This window comes from Nuphar pumila, chromosome 2, assembly GCF_984573655.1.
Source record: "Nuphar pumila chromosome 2, dmNupPumi1.hap1.1, whole genome shotgun sequence".
NCBI classification, from domain to species: Eukaryota; Viridiplantae; Streptophyta; class Magnoliopsida; order Nymphaeales; family Nymphaeaceae; genus Nuphar; species Nuphar pumila.
The window spans coordinates 85,186,719-85,208,023 of NC_143250.1; the positions used below are offsets into that span (position 1 = coordinate 85,186,719).

Consider the following 21,305-nt stretch of genomic DNA (forward strand, 5'->3'; position numbering starts at 1 on the left):
GTTGACTAATGATGCGAAGCGGGACCGCGTATGACAGCTATTCTTCAGGACTTGCTATTTTAAGTCCATGATGTCGGCTCGAGGAGCATGATCCATTGGAAGGTCCAAATTCAGTTTGACAGGGGACACGAGTCAGGTTAGTTTGGGTGAGCTCTGTCTCGTTCTCTTGAGTCAACCTAATTCTTTCATTGGGAATATATTTGGTAGAACGGAACCTACCCACAACTTATACGCCTTAATACACGATTAAATATGGTGGTTGGCCGCACCCTCAATGCCAGTAGGTTATGCTCTCTCTCATAGTCATCTTCAACAAAGTACAGCGAATTTGAGCTAGAGCTTAATCCCACAGGATGCATGCAGAAAAACTCTATAATAAGCAGGTGTCGGGTTCGGTTCAGGTTTTGTCGGGTCACGAAAATGAAATTTGAAAAAGTGAATCGGAATAATTTCAAAAGTTTACTTTTACTTAAAATACATAGGTTGAATACCCGACAAAATTCATAACCCAAACCCGAACTACATATTGCTCGGATAGGGTTCAAATCGACATGCATATTATTCGGGTCAACACTTTTTATGTGAAAATTCAAGTTCGGGTTGGGTACCCAGTGCAAACCCAACTCATTGAGAACCCTGTCCAACAACCCACCAACAGGGGCGCTTGGCTTGTCTGGCAGGAGCAGTTAGCGTGCGTCACCTTGTGTTGGGATGTTGCAAGTTGGAATCCCAATAGTATAATTGTATGGGCCTGCTTAATCCCATCTTTCTCTATCGAAAAAAAGAATGTCTAACAACCCACAAGGGTTTCACTTTCAGACAGGAGCAACTTGTAAATGCCACCAACTTGACAGGATGTCACAAGTTCAAATTTCCAAAAAAACATTTCTTTGAAGGAATATAGAAGCTAGGTATACCCTACGATGGGCAGAGGGAGACCTCAAGAGTTTTAGCAACCGGAGTGCAATGTGAAGCTTTTCCTTTAGGCTAGATAAAAAAAAAAAGTGAATTACATTGAAAATTGAACCAAGCTTTGCCTTGTAATTGGGCCTTTGTAACTAATGGAAGACCCCAATGAAGCTAAATTATGAAGAAGATTAAATGTAAATTAAAAAAACAAACTAAGGTCGCTACCAATGAAATTATGCATAAATAACAAGCAACCCACAAATCGGCCTATCTTTATCATAGTTTTCAATGCAAATTAGCTCAGCATGCTATGGGGGTGTTACTCGTATCCATGTAAAGATGGCTCCTCGGAAGACTGCGTTATTGCTGCATAGAAGAATGTACTGCATCTCACAAAAACATGACCAAGTTCAATAGATGGCTTGTTTTGAAACGGTCGATTTCATTTTTTATTCTTCTCTGGTAATTAGGGCTTTTGAACTAAATATATTTTTAATGATCATGAAGGAAGCTTCATCGAGAACTGGGTCACTTAATAGGCCCACCTCCTTGTGACATAAAACTATGGGCTGAGTGCACGTTCACCCACCCAACCATGATAAAGCAAGGGCGGCACCAATGAACCGAGATGGCGGTTTTGAGTTTCTTTGACACAAATCAAAGGGCCTCGATTTACATCAATTTTTTACCCAACTACGATTATCTAGAAAAAACAAAAAATATTTTAAAAAATGTAAGAAAATAATTGCAAATAAAAAAAAAACTAGTTTTAAACCAAATAAACTTATTACCTTGGTAACCCTCTAAATAGATAAATTTTATCTTAATCTAATAAAATTTGGATATTGAATCTAATACAAAAATTCAATGTCCGTCGTACATAATTCAAATATAAAAGATTAAAATAATAAAAATTTAAAGTATCAATTGAATCCAAATGTATCCTTTGTTTCACTCTTGAATCATTCTCCTCGGGTTGGAGAAGAGTTACACTTTTTTCAATCTCGCTCTACCTTATGGGTTATAGGTCTACAATATGAAACCAAACATTTTATTTTCTCTAAATAAAAGAAACTTATTGGAGTTAGTCTAAAATATGTGTCAATGCCTAGAGTATTCTTTTCAAACCATCCATAGTCTTTTGGACATTTTTGTTGACACAAATCAAATGGTTCTAATGTAGGCTTAATCCAATGTAAAGAGAGCCATGAATAGAGGATATGGACATCTAGCTTTATCATCTTATGTTCTACAAACTATTGTTGATGTGCTCCAAATAAGTTAAAGGCTTGGGGCAAGCTTGGTTCATGTGAGATAAAGTCAGGTAGGGTTCGATCCAAAATAGGTTTGTGTATAGGTAAATCTTGGGAAGGTCTATTTGGGATTAGATCAAATGAACTTGGGTTTAGGCTCAAGTTAAATCAAAATGGGTTTATGATGATCCAATGTAAGATAATTGGATTCAAGACATGAATTTGAGTTCAAATCTTTTTTAATTGGTTTTGGATCTTTAGGAGTATCTTGGATGAATTTTATGGAACGATTATTTAAATTGGATCCTAATTTGGTTTCCCCTACTTGGGTTTGGGTAGAATTTTTGAGTTCAAAAGGTTGATGAAAATCGGATCTGCATCAATTGTTTCATCCTGTTCCAATCTTATATCCGCCAAGTCCCTGGTTCTCAGGGTCTGTTTGCAGTTCCGCACATGGGCCAAACTCCTTAATCGTGATGAAGCCAATAGTGTCTTTCGATGCTCTAGCACATGATGCAGCTCTAAAGACGACTCCCTCGATTGGATTCAAGAAGCTCTGCATTATATCTGCCCACAAACTCAGGTACTAAATCGAGGTGTGGGTCTTCCCCGTTGCACCTTGGGTAAGCTTAAGCTCTTGCCTCATTTCGGGTCGGAATGGTCCAGATTGATACATTGTCAATGGAAAGAACCAGTTTGGATTCAAACTGGTTCGCTCACTCGCACTGCTGACTGCAGAGCGTGACTCAGGGGTGCCCTACCGCTAGATCACCCAACGAAGGGTGGGGGTGAACCCCACCCGAGCTCTGTAAGTCGCTGGTGGGAGGCCAACCATTGGGAGCGGGAAGGCTCCTTCGAATCACAACCACTCCTTCGGCGTTGGCGACTGTGGTTCGTCTCTCTCTCTCTCAGGCTCTCAGCCATGAACCAACAGACTCCAGGCTCGCAGCTGCAGCCTGCTCTCTCTCATTGTGTGAAGAAATCATTTCCTTTTATTATTTACCCAATGATTTGTTTTTTTCTCAGGTTTTGCAAGAATAACAACCCTAAGACCGAAGATTGCAGGGTTCCTTGCCCAATCGATCCTTCTCAGTATGTTCTTCCCTTTCTTTGTTGCTTGCTGTTCTTCTCATTCTCCTTATGCTACTTTTGCGATGGTGATGAACTCTTTTCTTCTCTTAGTTTTTTTTGTTACCTCAGTTCTGCTGCTGCTGCTTTTGTAATTTGTGTAATTAGCATTTGGCTTTACTTTGAAATGATTTAGTGAGGGTTTGATCCCTTGGAGTTTCTTTCGGATGTGTTCTTTGATCGGAGTTAGACAGATGCACGGGTTCTAGATTTCTTGTGGTTTGACGTTTTGGTACTGTTGGGTGAGATTGTGTAGTTGGGGCTTTTTATTTGATGTTTCTGGATGAGAACGCACACTTGGCGTTTTCGCCTTTCTATACAGAATTTCATGTAATTATATTGTAGTATTTGATTCAGCTGAAGTTTTCACGGAGTGCGTCCTGTTTAATCTAGTTCTGGGATTTATCCTAGTAAAGGAACTAGATATTACTTAAAATTTTAGTTCATCAAGCCGCGGAACAGTATTTCTGCATAAAATTCTCTTTCATTAGAAGTTGCAAAAGACTGTTCCATTGGCTTTCTGTTTTTGCTTACACGGTTGATTTTGTTTGTCGTTGTGTAATTTCATCTTCTAGTATAAGTTCCGTAAGAGTGTTTCTTCACTTATCTGATTTTGTTAACTGACTTTGAAAATTTTAATGGCCGTGTTGCAGTTTAATAATTCTGTGTAACTTCCTTTTTCATTGGAAAATACAAAGACTATTTTTGTTATTCTTTAACGTTCAAGATTCTCTTGAATGTTAAGTTCATCAAGCGGCTGATCATTATCTCTGCAAGTTCTGGTTTGTTTCGGAGTTTCAGAACAGTGTTTTGTTATTTTTTCCAGTTTGCTTGTCAGCATTCTATTTGACTAGGGTATAGTGATATCGTGCTTGTACATTTTCTGGGATTCAAATTTTCATTTCTGTTAGTTTTTTGGTTGATTAGCTTTTCAAGCTCATGACACCTGTAATGATGAAATCTGTGAAGATGTTAGAGTTATGGGTTTGACATGATTGTCCAGAATTTTGGCAATATTTTCCTTCTTTCTCTACTATCTTACAAGCTTCAGTGATCAAACTCTTTATCTTTCTTTTGCAGTTTGATGTGCGGGACAAAGCAGCACTGGAGAACCCGTTTTCTTCTTCAAGGCAAGATTGAGTTGATTATATGTATTAACCAATGTTGTATGAACCGTCTCGAACCCTGGATCCATTTTCAAATTGATTCAGCGAATTGGGTGATTCTCAGGGCTGAATAGAACTGAACCGGCCAACTTTTAACCACAAAATGACGTCATAAAAATAAAAAAATATTAAACAACTTTTTGACCATTTTTTCTATTTATATAAAAACTAGCTGAATCAGGCCAGTTTCATATCGATTTTCTACCAATACTATAAGAATCGGCTGATCCAGATCCTAACCATGTTTTAGCTTGCCTGTTAATGTACATAAGTTTTAATATGCATGTAAAATTGTTAGAAATTTGGAGATGCAATCTAGGTTGATAACATGATATTCTTCATGGGCAGCTGTCATTCTTATTAGTGCTATTCATTTTTCTGCAGTTTTGATGCTGTCATTCACGTTGCTGGATTGAAAGCTGTGGGCGAAAGTGTGCAGAAACCTTTACTCTACTATAACAATTTAATTGGCACAATAAACCTTTTGAAAGTCATGGCAAAACATGGATGCAAAAAGGTAATTCAGCATGTTATGTTCTATCTTGGAATATAAACATATTCATTATGGCTTCTGCAACCATTTGCTATAGTAGAAGTCTTTGTTATCTGGTGAAAATTTTGCTTTATTTCTTAATAAAGGGCACTATAAGTTCCTTGGCTGTCGGTGCCATGTTAGTTGTCATCTTTTATCAGTAATAGGAATTCTTATGTCCAAAATTGTGTAACATATTCTGGATTTTGCAGGCCTGTACCTGTGCTTTGTATATATTCTATGCTTGCTTCATACTGTTACAGACTTCATGCTGATGAGAATTGTCTTAGCAATTTCCACAAAGGACACAGATAACATACACACACACACACACACACACACACACACACACACACACACACACATATATATATGAGTTGACCAAGTCAAGTCAGAACTTGAGCAACCAGGCCTGGATAGTCTAGCTTTGGTCCATCTTGCTCATCGGGAGTCCAGTCACCAGTATCTCTGCCCTATGCCCCATTGCCAATTCAAAGTTATTTAATCCAACAAAACCATAGTAGAATATAAGAATCCAAAGCTAATCATGGGTAGACCACGTTGTCTTGTAGACATGATTTTGAAATATTTAGTAGTTGCTGACATCAACACTACCTATTTGGAAGACAATAGCAAGCTAGAGATTCTGTAACTTGGCTCGTTAAGAACATTGTCTGTACTGAATTTGGGAACTTCCAAAATGTTAGAAAGTGCAATGAATAGAAGCATGCTAGCTCCACAGAATTGAATATGATGCTGAATTCATCTTGGCACTTGTTGCTGCTGTTTTGTTCCAATGGTTCCATGTACATGATTTCTTTACAATGTGTGGTTTTAGATGAACTGTTAGCATGGATGGCTGCATTCCACGTGGCCTGAGGAGTATTTGGATAATCGGCCTCAAATGTTAGTTGAGCATCAAGTCCTGGCTTCATAACACCCATAACTGTGAGAACAAGTTGAACAGCTTCCTTTTTGAAAGACATAGGAGTTCTGCTGAATTCTTGGATTGACTGAATCATCAAACTTGAAACTTTGTGCAGTAATTTGTACTTAGAAAAAGAGAACCCAATTAAAATATCCAAATTGAATGTCAAAAAGAATTCAGTTGACTTAATAAAGTTTATAATGTGGACGAAATGATTCTGTTTAGAGGAGAAATATTAGGATATTAGCACTGTAATTTTCATTATGCAATCATAAGAAAATTTTCCAGTTATTGGAAAGCTACAGGATCCTAGTTTTGTAGACCATAGAAACATAAAAACTGACATGAAACCTTGCAGTGGATTCAACATTAACATTGTGGTGGATAGATTATATGTTCTGTGAAGGACAAGCATGAGAACGGGCCTCACAAAACCACTGTTACTCTGAGTTTTATACCTATGATAGAGAAACCATTGTTAAAATACTGGAAGTAATTATTCTATAAAAAAAATAACTAATCACCTGAGATCACAGTTTAGTCACTTGAGACCACACTGGCATAAAGGGTGAAAATGCTTCAGGCTTATAACATCAAATATATGATAGCTAGTATGAATGTGCAGCCAGAACTTCTGACCTGGTTTCATCATCCTACTTTTTCTCTTGAAAATTTATCGTTATGATTATCCAAGAAATGGTTTTTAATGGTCTGAGTGATGAATGTCATGATATTTGCTAATTTAATCTTTCAAATTGGTGGTTTCAGTGCTTCATTCAGAGTGCATTTTAAGCTGCTAGAAGTGGTAAGGTATTCTAGAAGAGGGCTGCACACCAGATATCAAAGGGTCTTGAGTCCTAATGTGCTGCATTCCAATCAAAACTTTTATGTTGGTGAGAACTAATTGGTCACAGTTAATCAGGATCACTATATATATCTTTTTCGGTTTGAAATTATGAATCTAAATTCTAACTACTAAAAGCTTTATAATATTTGTTTTCTTGTATTATATTAGTTTTATCATTGGAATGTTTTGCTTTCTTCTCTAATAATTGTGACATGTTTGTGTGGGTTTGGAATCTTTGAACTAACAAAGTTGCAACTATATTGCCATTTTTTGTTAGTTTTCTTTCCTTAAAAATTCATTTTCACATTTAAGATGCCTGGAAACATAGTGTATATTGCTTCATAAATTTGGCATGTGCAGGCAGAGTGCATTTAGCAAACAGGATAAAACAACTAACAAGAACCTTGCGGGTGCCTCCACAAATGCTATGAATTGAAAGATTCTTTCAATTTTCTCTACCTTTTTTAAGACTTTGAGGTAATCCAAAATTGTTGACCTTGTAAAAATCTTCTTCACTTTTTTTTTTTGATAAATGAGCACAATGTAGAATAGTTTTTGAAAAACCATATTTTGGGCCAAAAACCAATTTGATATCCATATTTGGGTCAAAAATCCATATTCGGGGCAAACTCCAATTAGACATCTATATTTGTGGCAAATATCAAATTCAAGATCCATATTCGGGGCAAAAATCCAATTTGAGATCCATATTCAAGGAAAAAATCCAATTTGAGATCCCCATCCAAAGCAAAAATTTATATTTAGGACAAAAATCTCATTCGAGATTCATATTCGAGACAAAAATTCAATTCAAGATCCATATTTGAGGCAAAAATCCAATTTGAGATCTATATTTAGAGCAAAAAATCATATTCGAGGCAAAAAACTCATTTGAGATTCATATTCGGGGCAAAAATCCAATTCCAAATCCATATTTAGGGCAAAAATTCATGATTTTAGATATAATTGCGTAATTTGATCAATATTCGAGCAAAAAATCATAATAAACTTGTTAAAATATGTAAAATGGTGAACGGATTGTGTCATACAATCCAAAATGAAGTAATTTGACCCATTATTCATGATTGTCCAAGTTGTCCGCATATTGTCATCAAACAATAGACATTTAGAACATACCATTTGGGTACTATCCAAACAAACGTTGGACTTGGAACAGTTATTACAAAATAGAACCATTGTTCAGTTCCATTCTTTTTGTTCATTTTGTCCAAACCTAGACAAGCCATCAAACATGCCCTAAATGTGCAACGACTGCTCACACGCGAACAAGGTCCAAACAAAAAAAATGACTATAGGTTGATTTCTAAATGTATATTCGTGTTCTAAAACAAATCCAAAATATAAATTCAACGTATACAATTATGATTTAAATGTATATTAAAAATGCAGCAGAAAATTTGAACATATTCTAACATATTCAAACTCTTTGAGATGTTTCACCGAACACTTGGTGAGCATCTCAAAAACAGAGTTTCGGCAAGAGATATATTGGATTTTTTAACACAAAAAATTCGTGAAACACAGCTATGCTCAATTCCCAATAGAAACACGAACAAGAGCAGTATAGAAATTCAAAATTAATTCATCAAATTATTCAGTGCATGGGCATACGCAAAATCAGTCTAAGGCAATGCAAAACAAGTCTTAAAATCAATCTGGAAATAGTTCTTATATAAACAAGGATTTATAATAAACTGAAATTCACACATATAGTAAATAAATTGCTTCAAAAGTCCGATATGATCACATTTATGAACAACAAACTAAAAAAATAAAACAAATTCAGAAAAAGAGGGCATCGACAAAGAGAAGGATTTGCTTAGCTTCGACGATAATCGTTGGCCAAGAATCGATTCCTCAACTCCAACTCAGCACACGGCCGGACCATTGGTCGCACAACCAGGCGACTTTCGGGTAGAGGCTTCCAACGGTAGCATCCACTCAGGTACCACAAGAGAGGAGGAGAAAGTGGGAGGGAGGGCGTCCTTCCAGCTTCTCCAGCGTCTTCAAGGAGGTTCCACCAGGGCAGCTTCAACAAGCAAAACCAAAAAAATCAAGAGAGGTCTACCCCCTTACCTCTCGTCCTTGGGACTCGTTGGACCGCCCAACATCCCAATGAGGGGCTTTAAGTTCTAACAGGTAGAACAAAAAAAGGAAGCCCAAAAATGGGTCAAGGGGGGACCTGTGGGTTGAAACTCGCCTAGTTTTGGTTGGTTAATTTAAACGATGATTAAAATTAAAAAAAATCTACCCGCCAAACCTACAACACCTGCCGATTGAGAGGGTGTTGTGTGTTCTTCCCGGAACACAAATTCGCTTGTGTCAGTGTGTACGGAGGAATATCTTGGGACTCGCAATAATTCATATGCCAATGTTGCCCATAATGACTTTATAATAAAATAACATATAAAAAAGGTAGATATGCTTTTGACAGAAATGTTCTCCCGTAAGATAGATATGTGTTAGACGAAAATGTCCTCTCACTCCCCGTATATAGATTTACACATTTCGCCTTTGTTTTTAGCTTGTGCTACAACACATGGTCGCCTTCTCGTTCTTACCTAGTGGAGATAACTATAAATCGAACGACTAGTTCGATCATTGGTGGGCATCAAAGGGAGATTTTTCGGCCATCTCTTTTTACAGTCTTTTTTTCTTCGTTTTCGTTAAGCAGTATGGAAAAAAGCAATGATGCACAAACATTCCAACAAGTGCCATTAAAGCGACGTGAGTACCTTTCCATGTCATCATGCTATTGTTGAAGAACATATGTCGTTGGGAGTGTCATTAAAGCGTTATTTTGTTATTGCAAGTAGATTTTATCATTTCGACGGTTGGAAACTTGAAGATATTTGTAAGGCGGTGGGATCTGTTGACAAGAATGCTTGGTTACAAATGCGAGCAAGAGCCTCTACCCCATCCAGTATCGTCCATTCACTCAGTATATGCAATGTAATGCAAATCACGGTTGTAGTAACATATATATCGATTTGAGAGATATTGTTTTGATTGTTAATATCGATTTGTAAGATATTATGTTGAATTGTCGTATATCGATTTGTAAGATATTATGTGTTTTCTAGTGTCGATTTGTGAGATATTATTTTTTTGTTATTATCGATTTGTAATATATTATGTTGAATTGCCATATATCAATTTGTAAAATATTATGTGTTTTCTAGTGTCAATTTGTGAGATAGTTTTGGTTGTTAATATTGATTTGTAATATATTATGTTGAATTTCTGTATATCGATTTGTAAGATATTATGTTGAATTTTCGTATATCGATTTGTAAGATATTATGTGTTTTCTAATGTCGATTTGTGAGATATTGTTTTGTTTGTTATTATCGATTTGTAATATATTATGCTGAATTGCTGTATATCGATTTGTAAGATATTATGTGTATTCTAGTGTTGATTTGTAAGATATTGTTTTGTTTGTTAATATCGATTTATAATATATTATGCTGAATTGTCGTATATCAATTTATAAGATATTATGTTTTTTCTAGTGTCGATTTATAAGATATTGTTTTGGTTGTTAATATCGATTTGTAATATATTATGTTGAATTGCCGTATATCGATTTGTAAGATATTATATATTTTCTAGTGTCGATTTGTGAGATATTGTTTTGGTTGTTAATATCGATTTGTAATATATTATGCTGAATTGTTGTATATCGATTTGTAAGATATTATGTTGAATTGTCGCATATCGATTTGTAATATATTATGTTGAATTGTTGTATATCGATTTGTAAGGTATTATGAGTTTTCTAGTGTCGATTTGTGAGATATGGTTTTGTTTGTTATTATCTAATTGTAAGTTATTATGTTGTTGCTTTGATACTATGATTCATCCAATCGTTTCTTTGACTTGCTTAACTAATCAGTAGTCGTTGTTATATGCATCCTGAATAAATCATAGTAAATGTATGCGTTGGCTAACGCAAATTGATATTTTTCTCATGACAGTGTTGAGCATATCAACTAGTTGCAGTGAAGATGATGTATCTCAATCATTGGAAAGTCATGGAGCAACGGACATCCATACTATCGACGCACCTGAAAAAGTGAATATGTGCACTAATGATGCACATGATAAAAAGGGTGGAGGCATTGGATTCACTCTTGACTTGAATATTCCAGCAAACGAAATGCAATTCGATAATGAGGTAGACGATCATGAGAGTGCACTTGACAAAGGTGTAGGCACCTCAAGTCTACATGATAATACACTTGACTCTATTCCAGTAGAGGGAATGCAGTTTAATAATAAGGAAGCTGCATACAAATTTTACAATGATTATGCCCTAAAACTTGGCTTCAGTGTTAGAAGGTATTCTTGGGCAAAAAATGCACAGGGTGTCATGGTGAAAAAGGCATATGTTTATTTTGTTTGTTAATATAGATTTGTAAGCTATTATGCTGAATTTTCATATCGATTTGTAATATATTTTGCCATATGTACATCGATTTATAAGATTTTATGTGTTTTGTAGAGTCGATTTGTAAGCTATTATGCTGAATTTCTGTATCGATTTGTAATATATTATGCGATATGTATATCGATTTATAAGATATTATGTGTTTTCTAGTATCGATTTCGTTCACAAAGAAAGAGTTTTTGGATGAAGCCATTTTGATGAATTGTGAGCCACAAAAATAGAATTGTTAATATTTTTTTGGATCACCATTCATGAAAATGACTTCATCCAAGAAGCTATGGAACACAGGAATGGCTTGTGAATTCTGTTTAATAATGTATCATTCACATGTATAAATCATTATAATATGTATCATTCACATGTATAAATCGTTGTCTCATCTAGCCTACAAAGCTACAATTTTGATACCGTAGGTAAATCATCGGTGCTACTATCTGCTACACCTGTCCACCACAACCATGGCACCCATGGCAGTCACTTGCTTTCAGCCCAGCGCACCACTTACACTCTCACACTCACTGTAGCTCACAATTCCCATTCCCTGTGCACATATATACCCTGTATATCATTTAGTGCATGCTAGTCAAATATCAGTCCCCTTGTATATATACACATATTACTTTTCTTACCTGCTGCATGTCATTCCCTCTGTATATATCCATTTCCCATGATTTTTCACGCAGCCCTTCATATACTTACAGCTATGCTTTGCACTGCCTTGGTCTCCTACATAAATATAGTAATGACCACTGCATTGTCATGGTTTTTCCTGTTATGGCTACAGCCCCTTAGCTCATCTCCTCTCTCATGCCCTATATATCTATCTATCTATATATATATATATATGTATATATGTATATACCTATATATATAACATATGCATGTATATATACATATGTATAAGCATGTATATCATTTTTTTCATCTTTTCATCATTTATATCTTGATATATGAGCATTTTTTTAGATATCCATATGATATATGTCATTTTTCTTCTATTTTCATGTTAATCCAGTTGTTTTGTAGGGAATATGTGAAAAATATCATTACTTGGAGTTGTAAATTCAATTTTATATGTTGTAATAAGTTAGGACTTAATGAGAAATTTACATTTTCAGCTTTTAGATAGAATGAATGAGCATTGTAAATGTCATAAATGATTTGTTTTTCATGCTTTTTGCCTTTATTTTTCAAACTCTCACAATGATGAAACACGAATGACACGTGCACCGTTTTATAAAAGGTAATTAATCCTAAGTTGACGATTTACATCAATGGCCATAGTCAGGATATAAACAAAACTTAGGATTTTTATCTTTTATGGAATAACACTGGATCCTCTTCAAAAATCATCATATTTTCAAATATTCATCTTCTTTTATCAGAGTTTAATTTAAAATTAACTCGAAGTATATATCAATGGTCGTAGTCAAGATATATTGAGAGTTAATTTCATTTTAAACTCTATAAAAGCACCAAAATATATTTTATTCTTCACCTGAATTTAAGTATGATTGTTATATAATATATCCAATGACCATAGTCAGGGATATATCATATCCTCAATCTTATTTACATTCATTTAAATAATGAAATATGATTTTCAAAACCAATTTCAAAATTATTTAAATTCATTCATCATTTAGGATAGAATTGCATCATATTTTCAAAATTCTTTTTCAAAACTCCAAGTGATTTTGAGTATTTTTTTCATTCCTCAGATCAAATCTTATTTATAGATTCAGATTCAATTCTATCTCATTTAAAGATTCAAAATTCAATTTCAAAGTCCAATGTGACTTTGAAATTTAAAAATCATCTTATATTCAAACTTCACATTTCCAATTCAAAACAAAAATTCAAACTTCAAAGTTCAATTTAACTTTGAAGTTTCTAATTCATCTTCTGATTCAAAATCAAGTTTGTTTTTCTTATTCTAAATCAAAGTTTGAGATTGATTCTGAATCTCAAAACTTGACTCTTCCTAAATTTTAAATTCAATCGGGGTTTTTAAAAACCCAGATCCATCTTCAAAAGTCCCATTTGGACCTTCAGAATCCAAATCCAAAGTTATATCCTAAATCCCAACTTAGATCCAGATTTCCAAGTACAATCTCCATTTTGGATCTTAAATTTCATATCTAATCCCTATTTAAGATTCTAGATCCAGAATTCAACCTCATCTTGGATCTCAGACTTTAGATCCAATTCCATTTTAGGATCCAAAATTCAACTTCCATTTTGGATCTCAGACTTCAGATCCAATTCCACTTTGGATCTCAGACTTCAGATCCAAAATTCCATTTAGAATCCAGAATTCAATTTCATCTTGGATCTCAGACTTCAGATCCAAATTTCATTCCAAATTTTGGATCAAATTCCATCTTGGATCTCAGACTTCAGATTCAAATTTTATCTTAGGATTCAGACTGTGGATTTGAATTCTATCCTGATTTCTGGATTTCAAATCCGATTTCACTTTCAAATCCCATCCGGACTTCTTAAATCTATTTTTAAATTTCATTTGGATTGCTCAAGTCCAAATTCCATCCTGATTTTCAACCTTAAATCTAAAATTCAATTCCATTTCAAATATTCATTTTCTCTCCTAAATCTAAGTTTAAAATTCAAATTCAAATTCAAAGTCCATTTCTGACTTTGAAGCTTCATTTCTTTTCCTCTCATATTCCAATCATTCTTTTCAAATTCAAAAGATTTATTTTTTCAACTCTGATTATTTCAAAAACTTAGAATTTCTCTGATCTATCTCAAGTTCTAAGTTAGATTTTACCTTTCAGAAACCATTTCTTCACTTTATCATCAAGTTCATATCAGAACACTTGGGAATTTTTCAAAAACATCTTTTAAAAGAGCATGCATCCTTGCATTGCACAAGCATGATTCTTTGTGCATTTAGACTTAAGATAAATCCTTAGATAATATTTAGGCAAAAGCAAAAAGGCATAAATTCGATCCTTGGTTCGATTACCCCTGGTAAAGGCGCCAGGAACGGTCGAACCTCATACCGACGAGTGAGCCCCGTCTCTCCATTTTTCCCACAATATATTTAAAAAACGGAGGTGAGTTGTTTTCTTAAATATTTTTCAAATCAAGGTCAAGTGAGACACCGCAAAAGAATTCCTCTTCTCTCTTCTTTCTTCTTTTCTTTCTTCTATTTGCTCCCTTCAAAAAAAGAGGAAATAGAGGCTAGAAAGGAAAAAGAGAAGGAAGAGAGAGACACCACAAGAGAGGAAAAATTTTGCGATGATTACAAGTTTGGCGACCATGATGGGACTCGTCTTCGTCCGGTTGAATCTATGCCTTTGCTTTGCTTTAATGTTATCTAAGTCTTTATTCTAACAAATGTCAGTTTCATTTCCATGCGAACCTTAGGAGCCTAGACTCTGTCCTAAAGCTGACATCATTGCATATAGGATCTAAGTATGGTTTGATAGGACCATATTGAGGAGATTATTCTATGTTCATATTACATTTAGGTTTGAAATACAACTCTCCTCAATTCTAGGGATTGAATGCAAACAATGTATGCAAGTATATGCTTCTTTTCATTTAAATTTTATCTCTTTAGGACTTGCATTAGAGCTTTCTGGTTTTATCTGCATGTTGAACATGTTTTTTGAAAACATCCCTACCTATATTGTCTCGGTGTTCACGTTGGTGGGTTGTCTCACTGAACCATAATTCGGGAGAGAGCCTCACAATTGGGCCACTTATTTGGGTTCGCGCCCCCCTACCACGTACCTAAGGGCCATAGTCCGAGGTATATCAGTAGGTGCTCCAAGATGTTTGGAAGCCATTAAATTAGAACCGGAGGAATATCTTATGCCACGTACTTCAAGCTTCGGCTTAAGTATATCGACATACCTTGATTGGAATCAGATGATCTAAATCTTAGAGTTAGGATTAAGGTCCTATCAGCCATTTTAAAATATTGCATTTAGAGTCAGCTTTAGGGAGTGTTGTTTGTGCATCCTTGTTTGTATATCTGTGATTGTTTGATATTTTATCTTCCTTATATTCTCTAAAACCCTGGGTATATATTATTCAAAATTTCCTATTTGTTTTTGAAACCCAGGTGTATTTTCCCTTCTCTTCTTCTAAATTTCTTCAAAATTCTTCTGATCCTGCCTGCAAGTTCTTCAAATTTTAAATCTTTACCATTTATTTTCAAATTTTATTTTTTCTCTTATTTTTCTTCTGATTTTATATTCTTATTTATATTTTCATAAATAAAATCTCTTCCCGTCAAGAGATATACTTTTCAAAATAAGCATTTTTTTCTGTATTTTAGTTGGTTACTCTCCCTCGTAGAGTAAACAACGCAATTGTCACAAATTTCGTGGCGACTCAATCCCTAGTAATGGGATACGATTTTTTAACAGATTTCAACCTAATCCTTCCTCTTGTCAAAACTTCTCCAAAAGTTTCTTCGGTCTAAAAAAACCTTCACTTTCCTCTACAGAGAGAGTGCTGATATCCGAAAATGGTTCAGACAAGAGTTGGAAAAGAAACAATTTCTCAACACAGCGACAGTGAGGCAGAAGGGATGAACTCTCCTAAGTTGGTCAGGGGACAGGGTCAAAACAAAGGAGATGACATTGACCCCGCTATGTATGGTATGTTCCAAAAGATGATGGCGAGGATGATGTCGAAGCAAGCCGAGGCCAATCTGAAAGAGGCAATTCCTAAAAGCAAACTGAGGAAGAAGCCTGTAAAAAAGCAAGTCAGAATCATCAGAAAGAAGGCACAACCAGATACTACTTTCAAGGAATCAGAGTCAGTCAAGGAAAAATCAGAAGAGGAAGAGCAGATTGTCTACAAACAGAATCCTCCAAGACAGTCCGCTGCAGAAGAGCCCGAATCCATCAACAAGCCCAAGTATGGGACTCCAGCAGAGGACCCGATGAGTAAGCAAATGAAGGAGATGAATCGAGCAATCAAGGACATTCAAGCCAAGAGTAAGGGCAAGCAGACCTACACTGGCGAGGATTTTTATGATGGCCTAGATGGGGATGATAACCTGGAAAATCTTCCTCGCAAGTTTCTCAAATTTGAGGGGACTGGCAACCCTAAAGTCTACTTAGCCACCTTTTATGCAGAATGTTGCCATTTCAGAAAAGACAACAGGGCTCTGTTCATCTGTTTTCCCCGCAGTCTAGAGGGTGTAGCAGCCAGGTGGTATGCCAACCACATCAATCCTATCGAACTACGAGAGTTCGATAAGGTAGTAAATTTGTTTATCGAGCGCTTCCTATTCAACACGGAAGCTTCACCTACATTAAATCATCTTTACAACCTGAAGCAAGGTGAGACTGAAAGAGTAGGAGATTTCATTCATAGGTGGAGAAGCACCTGTAATAAGATGAAGGTACCCATTCCAGAGGAGCACGCATTGCAGATAATCCTCAACAATTTCTCTCAGCCCATAAGGAGCCTCATCGCCACTTCCCCAGCGAAATCCTTCATCAAGTTGATTGAGCGAGCCGAATGACTCGAAGCAGGAATAGAAAGCGGGCTTTACGAGGGCACGCCTCTGGTCAAGAATATCCAAGATCAGAAGAAAAAGGCGTAATTCGCTCATTCAGTTGATGCCTCCAGCAATAGTCTGGCAGTAGCAGCAAAGGAAACAAAAAACAACAGTGGCAGTGACTCGAGAATAGATCAGAACAAGGTGTAGAAGGAAAGATCCTATAAGAACAATGACAAACCACTTCCAATTGGCCTCCAGTAAAAGGGAGATCTTCAAGAGAAGCCCAAGTACATAAAGTGGGAGAAAGATCGAGTCTTCACTCCATTAGATCAAACTTTGGAAACAGTTCTGGATTACCTGTTAAAGCATGGGATGATCAAACTCCCTAAAATAGCGGATCCTCCCGTAATCTTGGGAAAATTCAAAGACCAGTTCTGCAAATACCACAGGGCAACGGGGCATGATACAGAGCACTGCTTCATCCTCAAACATATGATACAAGACTACATTGACAGAAGTGAGCTGATAGAGGACAAGGAAGAAGCGCACCCAACATTCCTGAAAGAACCATTTCCGGATCACTCCAAGAATTGAGGATGCCCAAGTTTTATGCACTGTCATTTCTTTTGTTAGTCATCTTGTAGGGGCAAGTCAGACCAATCTTTTCAAATCCTTTCCTTTCGAAGTTCTTGTAAATATTTAGTTTTGTTATCGAACCTTTGCTTATCAATGAAATGTCAATTTTCTTTAGATCTTTTTACTTCTTTCTTTTGCCATACTAGGGCATTTAAATTCCTGTTCTTTTTCAGAATGCGGGACAAATTCTGACATCATTCATGAGAAAAATGATATTACCTATGAGGTTTTTTCAAAAATCATGAAATTTTGAAAGTCTTCGTTATGATAACCAAAGAGTTCAAATATTCTTTGGTCCAACCTCTGTCAAAAATCAACCCTCGTGTTGATCATATTTTTCAAAATAGGTTTCAAACCATTACATTGAAGGATCAACCCTCGTGTTGATCATATTTTTCAAAAATAAGTTTTCGAACCATTGCATTGAAAGATCAACCCTCGTGTTGATCATATTTTTCAAAAATAAGTTTTCGAACCATTGCATTGAAAATTCAACCCTTGTGTTGGTCTTATCTTCCAAAATGAGTTTCAAATCATTATATTCAAAGATCAACCCTTATGTTGGTCTTATCTTCCAAAATGGGTTTCAAATCATTATATTCAAAGATCAACCCTTGTGTTAGTCTTATCTTCCAAAATGGGTTTCAAATCATTATATTCAAAGATCAACCCTTATGTTGATCTTATTATCAGTTTCAAATGGTTATTTTCAGAAATCAGATCTGTTGTTGATATTCTCTTTCAAAAAGTAGATTTTAAACCATTGCCTTCAAAAATTGACCCTCATGATGATCTCTCATGTTTGATTTAAAGGATCAACCCTCACACTGATCATTCTTCTTACAGTGGATCTTCTTCCCAAAAATGATTTCTCACTTGTGTTTCAAAAGAACATTTTCTCTTTCACATTAAAGATCCCATATGCAGGCATGATCAGAAAAACTCCTTTTTCTTAAATCTTATAAATTTTCAGTTAATTTTGATATCTTTATCAGTTTCATTCATTTTTTTATCAAGTTTTATCAATTTTATCAAGTTTTATCATTTTTTCCTCAATTCTATTAAATTTTATCAAATCTTTACCCTTTTAGGATAAGGGATAAACCTGATGCCTCTTTCCCATGAGGTATTCTTTTTTTCCCTCAGATTAAGGGATAAACCTGACCCTCGTTGTCCGAGGTGTTCCCCTTCAGGATAAGGGATAATCCTGAAACCCCTTATAGGAGCAATAATGGTACCTATGAGAATTCTTTTGCAAACACAAGTTTTATCCGTCTTTATTTGATTTTCTAAATTTATATCAATTTCTCTTCATTAAATTCTATTCTTTTCCCATTCAGAATAATGGATAATCCTGAGACCCCTCACAGAATCCACAAGGCTACCTGTGAGAATTCTTTTCAAAATCCAATTTTCATAAATTTATTCAATTTTCTCCACTTTTATAAATTTTATTCTTTTCCCACTCAGGATAAGGGATAATCTTGAGATCACTCATAGGAGCAACAATGCTACTTCTGAGAATTCTTTTACAAAATAAATCAATTTTCTCAAAATTTTCTCCATTTTTATTAATCTTTCATCAAATTCTATCTTCATTCTGTCTCCTCAAAGTTTATTCTTTCTATATCCCCGTTCAGGATAAGGGGTTAATCCTAAAAATTGGACCGCATACAACTAAATCTGCCGGTCCATCTAAATCATAAATTATAAATCTTAAATCATGAATCATAAATCTTGTCATATCCCTTCTAAATTCAAGTCTCTTCACAAAAATATTTCTTTTCCCTTTCAGGTTAAGGGATAAACCTGAATCATTTTTCATAAATTCTCATCAAATGTCTATTCTATTTTTCCCCTTCAGGATAAGGGATAATCCTGAAACCCCGACAATCAATCCTGCTTCAATATCTAAATGTCTTAAAATGCCGGTCTCCTTCCCGACTCTCAGTTGGAAAATCCGGTGCCCGCACTGGTTATTTTGCTAAATTTTCAAATCTAAAGATCAAGTTCATTCACAAAACTCAGTCTCTGTGCTATTTGTCTCTCAAAAAGTCTCAATCTTAGATCAAATCATTAAATCAAAGGTCATTAAATGAAATGTCTCAGCTACTTCGTTGGTCGTTAAATGAAATGTCCCAGCTACTTCGTTGGTCGTTAAATGAAATGTCCCAGCTACTTCGTTGGTCATTAAATGAAAGGTCCCAACTCCTTCGTTGGTCATTAAATGAAAGGTCCTAGTTCTCACTAGTCGTTAAATGAAAGGTTCCAGCTCCTTCGCTGGTCGTTAAATGAAAGGTCCCAATTTTCACTAGTCGTTAAATGAAAGGTTTCAGCTCCTTCGCTGGTCGTTAAATGAAAGGTCCCAGTTTCCACTGGTCGTTAAATGAAAGGTTTCAGCTCCTTCGCTGGTCGTTAAATGAAAGGTCTCAATTTCAACTGGTCATTAAATGAAAGGTTTCAGCTCCTTCGCTGGTCGTTAAATGAAAGGTCACAGTTTCCACTGGTCGTTAAATGAAAGGTTCTAGCTCCTTCGCTGGTCGTTAAATAAAAGGTCTCAGTTTCTACTGGTCGTTAAATGAAAGGTCCCAGTTTCCACTGGTCGTTAAATGAAAGGTCTCAGTTTCCACTGGTCGTTAAATGAAAGGTTTCAGCTCCTTCACTGATCGTTAAATGAAAGGTATCAGTTTCCACTGGTCATTAAATGAAAGGTTCCAGCTCCTTCGCTGGTCGTTAAATGAAAGGTCCCAGTTTCCACTGGTCGTTAAATGAAAGGTCTCAGTTTCCACTGGTCGTTAAATGAAAGGTTTCAGCTTCTTCACTGATCATTAAATGAAAGGTATCAGTTTCCACTGGTCGTTAAATGAAAGGTTCCAGCTCCTTCGCTGGTCGTTAAATGAAAGGTCCCAGTTTTCACTGGTCGTTAGATGAAAGGCTCCAGCTCCTTCGCTGGTCATTAAATGAAAGGTCACAATTTTCATTGGTCGTTAAATCAAGAGTCTCAGCTCCTTCGCTGGCCGTTAAATAAAAGATCCCAGTTTTTGCTGGTCGAAATTTCCAAAATCAAAGATGCAACTCAAGGTCACATCAAAATTTATGTTGAGTGTTTATTCCACAAAGAATTCTTGAAAACTTTGCCAATTTGCTAAAAATATTTGTTGATTCCAAACTTCTTACTGCACAAAAGAATCACCTCAGATTATCTCTGGTATTTCTTTCCAAAAGGGTGAAACTCTTTGTGAAAAAGGGATAAAATTCAAATCTTTTTCCTATTGATCAACCAAAAGGATGAAAGAAATATCCTCGGTATGATTAGCAAAAGAAATATTCAATGATGTTGAAAAGCCAGAAGCGAATTGATATTGATCATGGCTATGACGCATGTTTAAAGATGGCTTTCTGGCAATTAGGGAGTGGAAATATCTTGAGCGATAAAAAGAATCCACTCGACCAATGTCTCCTCAATCCAGTTAAGCTGCAATCAAATATCTGCAAAAGGGATCTCTCAATTGTCGTCAAGATGAAGACGAATAGGTGAGCAGACCCCCGGGGCTAAAGAAGATTTGGATCATCTCCGAGATGAAGGAGTGTGTGAAGGATCCTTCCAGGGAAAGTTCAGATCACCGTCGAGATGAAGGCGAGTGTGATGAACCTACCGACAAACCCTAAAATATATTTGATTTCTACTATCATCTAAAGACCCTTTGAGCCTATATCATCAATATAATGCCTGAGATGAAAGAAGGATCAGAACATCTCCAAGATGAAGGAGTTTGTGACATACTCTTCCCCGAAAAAAAAGAGAGAAGAGTCATGACACATCCAAATGAAGGATGATGTAAAAACCCGAGAAAGTTCAATGACTCAAAAAGAGTGCAAAAGGATTATCATGGGAAAAACACCCAGATATCAAACTGCCGAAATTGCCAGAAGTCATCTTT

General features: G+C 35.7%; 1 long non-coding RNA gene across 1 annotated transcript; it reads left to right on the plus strand.

Annotated features, from left to right (window-relative positions):
* The first annotated feature begins 2,899 nt into the window (after positions 1–2,899).
* LOC149845911 (uncharacterized) lies at positions 2,900–6,965 on the plus strand. Its single transcript, XR_016430484.1, has 5 exons — positions 2,900–3,053; positions 3,189–3,254; positions 4,371–4,420; positions 4,841–4,973; positions 6,685–6,965. It is a non-coding gene; the product is annotated as an uncharacterized LOC149845911 (long non-coding RNA).
* The last annotated feature ends 14,340 nt before the right edge of the window (positions 6,966–21,305 follow it).